Genomic DNA, 6,379 nt, shown 5'->3' with positions numbered 1-6,379 from the left:
CTTTGACTTGACACAAAGTTTAAGAAAATAAAGAAGTCTTTTGAATCTTGTGGTCTTAAATTAAAGTTGTGTCAAATGTATCACAATGTCCTTTAATCTTATGGTCCTAAACATGCCAAGTGAAAAGTTGAAATTAAAGTATTGCCTAAAAAGGAAAGGAGTCATTCTTTTTGAAACAGACTAAAAAGGAAAGTAGGTCATTCTTTTTGAAACGGAGGGAGTAATTCTTATTAAAACGTTAAAAAGTCATGACTTCTCACAATAATAATAAAAGTCACCAGTTTGATTTAATAAAGGCAAGTAATTAATAAAATAGAGGTGAACAGTCATGACTTTTTGCCTAAAACCTTCAAATTTAATCCTCTATAAATAGGTCCTCCTTACTCGTTCATTCTACTTCACTTTATTTATTTTATGCATATTGTCTTTCATATTATATCTTCAACCACTTCTCTTCAAAGAGAAGATTCCTTTTTTATTGAGGTAAGTTTTTTTCTTAAAAAAATCTACCAGTTGGTAGTATACATTGTATTACTTTCGGACTCTTTTCTTTTCTATAGAGTTTTATGCTTTTTGTTAATGCATGTGTGTTCAAGATATGACTGATTCAGTTTGGGACATAGTGATTCTGTGCGACACCATGCAGGAACTTCAAAGGCAGGTTAAAGAACTCTAGTGGTAGTTGGGCATCATGAGAGCGAGGATGTTTCATGAGACTCACAGGCTGAGGAAGGACCTGCTGCTGCCGATTAATAATAATAATAATAATGATAATAATAATTAGGTTATGTTTTTCTTTTAGCGTATGTTGTTTGTTTTACTTATATCATATCTACATAAAACCTAATTTATTTTGTTTTGTTTAGTGAAAAAGTTTATGTTTGGTCGACTTTGACTTTATTTCTTATCTATTTTTCATTCTATCTATTTCTTCTTCTTAACATGTCGAGGGTTGGAGGTAAGGATTTAGCATTTGGCACAATTTTGAATCCAGTAGCAATTGTAAGAGTTTTGTGTTATTCCAATAGATGGACCATTTATTGAAATAAATTGGTCATCTGTTGGAAGAATATAAACCAGTGGCAAGAACTATGTTGTGTTGTTTCAACAGATGGCCCATCCGTTGCAAAAGATTGGTCATCTATTGGATGAGCACTGTACAGTTTGATAATTTATATTGTGTTCTTCCAATAGATCTATTACAACAGATGGTCCATATATTGGAAGAATACACTCCAGTTAAAAATAATAACATTTACATTCATAATAATGAGTTAAAAATATCAAAGTCTATAACAAACAACAACAACACAAGTTTTACCATTACAATTATCTGGAGGATTACGATCCGGGCATGTAGTTCTTTTGTGGCCAACATTCTTAATACGGAGTACTTGTTTTTTTGATGGAAATGATTCTCCAACTCCACACCACCTCTTATATCACCTTCTTTTCAGTTTGATAGTGCTTGGGTCAATATATGAAAGAGGTATTAATCTCTCCAAAGTATCTACAGGAACAACCCAAGATTCTTCAGGAGGCTTCGGATTAATATTCTTACTATATTCTATTATATATATTTCCACTGATATGGAGATAAGTACTGATAAATCTGAACTCTATATTATGCACCATATTGGGCTCAAAGTGCTGTCATAGCATATGGACAGGGTATTTTGTCCAAGTCAAAAACTCTATATGTATAATATCTTGTTTGAAGATTGACCATGGCAACATCACCATGATCGTCGATACTGAACTTATAATCTACTATTTGATGAGCAAATGACCTATTCCCCATATTGATATCCGTTGATATTTATTTTTATGCTTCTAGAGAAAATCTGTTTCTTGAGTTCGCGAACTGCATATGCCTTTCATGAAATAATTTGGCGTACTTCTTGTTTATTTAATCAAATAGCGCCACGATGGAAAATTCTCTTTCAAATTTAAATAATGGATTTGCTAATTCAGCTATGTTTGATGTCATAATATTATACCTATACAAAAATATCACTTAGTATGGAATCATACAGTATTATAAACTTGTGACTCAAATAAGACATTAAATTTATAATAATGTACCAATTTATCGGACAAAATGCTCGGCTCCATCTCTTGAAACTGACATGTTTGAGAAGTTGTGCTGCCTTGGGTGACATATCCCTTGTTTGATTGAAATGGTCAGAAAACTCATCTATAACATATGCTTTAGCTGTTCTATAAAAAAGACATGACCCTTTCATTGTGAAAGTAGTTTCAAATATTTTCTCCAAGTGCCTCATGCAAAAACCAAACTAAGCTGAAGTGTAGCTTCGATATAGCTTCACATTTGTTAAAAAAATATCCATACGCAGCATCACTTTCCTTGTTCACTACAGAAAAATAATAGGAAAGATGTGCTTTTTGCATCTTATGCCACCACCGATGGCATAAATCCTCCATACTTGCTCCTCAAGAAAGTCTCATCGATGGATATGACTTTTATCAAGTTTTTAAAACCATGAATCCAAGCACTATAAGATACAATTTTATTTTCATCAACATGCAACACAGTCTTACTTTGTAGATTTGTAGACTCAAACATGTAATAGTAGGCATCAAACATTGCATACCCGTGCTCATGTGTCTCCCTAACCAAGTTCTTGGAAATCCCCATGGACATATTTATCTTTCAATAACAGACTATAATACCAAATTCTATAAGAAGTTGATTGGCCATATAACTTGTAGAAGGGCCTTTGCCATTGGGGAATCTATTTTGGAAATATTGACCAAGGACCTTTGTCGTGGCGTGAGGATTATGGGTCATAATATGCTCCGAACCACATGCATGATTCTTTTCATAAACATTAATGACAAATATGTTAGAACTTAAGTATTTCATAGCCATTAACCACCACTTGCAGTTTGGATTAGCACATATAAAAAAAAAGACTTTGGTCGAATTAATCACCTTCTTTAGTCTGAAATCTTTTTTAAAGCAAGCAATAAATAATAAAGTAGATAGTTCTATCTTATTATTGAGTGACATTATCTTTAAAAAAACAGTCTCGTCATCTTGAAGATTGCCTGACTGTATTGATTGAGAAAAACTGCGCACTGTCTTACTCGCAACAACAGGCGTAGATGTTTGATAATCATCTGGAATATTCATGTCCAGATCATACAACTTATCATCAAATATTTCTTGTTATTGTTATTTTTCTACATTCTTGTTCTCATTCTCTCTTATTTTTTCAACCACGTACACCCTTCCCACTGGCCTAGCTAAATCACTCAGATAAGCACGTAACCAAACCTGATCGGTTATCTTGAAAGGTAGTACCCTCTGATTTTCAAAGGCGTTGTGTGTGTAGCTGATGACGAGTTCTTCCAATTGATAATTTAGACCATAATAGATGATGATTAAGTTAACAAAATAATCATACGAAACATCACTTTGGACTGTCATAGCTATCGTCTTTAGTATTTCACCCTTCTTCCACTGCGATACATATCGATTGCTCTTTTTGATCTATTCATCATGACAATCCACCCCTATTGTTACTGATCCCTCTATTAGTGGAAATAAATAAAGATATTTGTCAGAAATGTTAATAATGACATGATCACAAAATTAATAGTGATTTTATAGTACTATAACATGAACCTTAACAGATGAGTAATCTGTCGCAACAGGTGAATAATATATTATAATAGGTCAGTGATCTGTTATAATAGATGACTCACCTATTGGGATTCATGTTACGGTACTATAGAACCTGAAGTTGATTCCACCAAATGAGTCATCTGTTGGAATAAGTGAATTATCTATTGCAATAGATTATCCATGTGTTGTAATAGATAACGCACCTATTTGGATAGATATTACAGTACTAAAAAACCTTTGAAGCTAATTCCAATAGATGAGTGATATGTTGCAATAGACAACTAACCTGTTGCAATAGATGACTCACCCATTGCAATAAATGAATCATGTTCTATAGAACTATAAAATGAATATCATTAGGTAAATCATCAGTTACAATAGATAACTCACATGTTGCAATAGATGACGCACTTTTTGGAATCAACTTTAGGTTCTGTTGCAATAGGTGAGTAATCTATTTCAACAGATGACTCATCTATTGCAACATATAACTCATCTATTGCAACAGATTACCCATCTGTTCGATTCATGTCATAACACTATAGAACCATAAAGATGAATCTAACATATGAGTCTTTTGTTGCAATAGATGACTCATCTATTGAAACAGATGACTCCTATATTGGATATATGTTTGGGTTCTATCCATTGTTGAAAAAAAGCAGTAGCAGTGTACTTAGATGTCAAATTCAACTAAAAATCATAGTTTTACGTACCAAGTCACCTATGAAGTAATGCTAAAGTGATGTGCAAAACAAAATTTGACCTTAAAAATTAGCCAAGTAGCAGAAGTAGCGGTAACAACAAAACAATGGTCAACAACAAAAAGATGATGATGATGACAATAAAGAAGAAGATGATGATAATAAAGTAGAAGATGATGAATAAAGCAGCAGGAACAACAAAAATTGTGGAGAGAGAGAAAACAACAACAAATGAGAAGAGAGAAACACATATTTTTCCCTCTGTGTCTAGTTATATTAGGTTTTACATTTGGATAAAAGTATAAATTAAAATACTTATTGTCTATTCTCAAACTTTCCTAACTCTTTTAATCCATAATAAAGTAACTGTCACCTATACTCAATTATTAAAACTTGAGTTGCCTACACCTCATTTTAAAACTCTTTTGTCACTTTTAACAAAATTGCCCTTGTATCTTATAGTTCGCACTTGTATTTGTATGTTATAATTCACACTTGTATTTTCATTTTATAGTTCGCACTATCATTTATATTTTATAGAATTCGCACTTATATTCTAAAAATTATTTTCTATTTGTATGTTATTATTAACTGCATATTGTATTTGTATTCTATCATTTATTTTATTTTATTTTTATTTTATTTTCATGTATACACTTGTATTTTTAAAGAACAATATGTATTTATATTTTTATATTGATGACATATTTATTTGTATTTGTAATTTCATTTATCCGTGTTTAAATTTGTAGATGATTTAATCATTTGTATTTTTAAATAAGTGAAAAAATTATTATTTTTCTTTCTATGAAAACTTGAGTTTATTTTCATTTATATGAATTGTATTTTATTGATACAAATTAAATAATACAAATGATACATTGTACAAATACAAATGTTATAGTTATATCAAATGATACATGTTTATACAACTTGAACCATACATATATAAATAGTATATATTATATACAGATACAAATAATAAATTTGACATACAAATACTAACGCTACATTTGTATTAAATGAGACATTGCATGTTTGTATATTTTAGATTCAAGCAAATACAATTAATACATATACTTGTTTGTATACAAATACAAATGATAAATTGTACATATTCATGGCTAAACTATTCAAATACAAATAATAAATTTATTTAAAATATATAGTTTGATATAAATAAATATAAAATATAAAAAACATATAAATACAACATACAAAAACAAAAATTAGAAAAAACATAAAAAAAAATCTGAAAAGAAAAAAAAGAAACAAAAAAGATGAAAAAAAAAGGAAAAATGACCCAAAAAGGAAAAAAAACTAAACAATTAAGAAAAAATATATGAAAAAAGTGCAAATAGAAAAAGAAACAGTAAAAAAACAAAAAAAATGAAGGAAAAAACTGATAAAGAAAAAAAGGAGAGAAAAATAGAAAAAAGACTTTTTCTAATCATTCAAACATATTTTGAGTTTTGAAACTCAATAAAAAAAGCTTCCTGTTTTTAGAAATATAATATTCAATTTATTGGGTAAACGTGATTTAAGAAAGATGAAATTCTTTTGACATTTTGAACTCGAATTATTGCCTAAAAATAGGGTAATTATCTATATTTATATATGTATTTAATGTTGTCATGCACATCAAATACATATACATGTTGCTATTTAGGGTAATTAGCAAAAGATTGTCATGTGTCTTTCAATTAATGGGTCTAGTTTGTTATTTTTGAACTTTTGTTTTGGAGGGGGGAGGGGGGGGGGGGGGGGGGGGGGAGAAGGGTGGTTGGGTAGAAGTGGGTGATGTTGAGAATTGTAGAAGACTTGTTTTCCCCTACTTTTATTAAGGGTCAGTTTGGAAAATCACCTTGAAAATTGGGTTGATGTAATTGCGTGTAATTACATAATTTGGTATGTTTGGTTGGACAGGTAATTCTTTGGTCAACAGTTAATTTAGTGTAATTGGAAGGAGTTATTAGACTCTACAATTCATAGGGGAGAGCTATGAGTTTGGGGTAATTACATG

This window comes from Capsicum annuum, chromosome 11 (genome assembly GCF_002878395.1).
Source record: "Capsicum annuum cultivar UCD-10X-F1 chromosome 11, UCD10Xv1.1, whole genome shotgun sequence".
Taxonomy (NCBI): Eukaryota; Viridiplantae; Streptophyta; class Magnoliopsida; order Solanales; family Solanaceae; genus Capsicum; species Capsicum annuum.
This window is presented reverse-complemented; position numbering follows the sequence as displayed.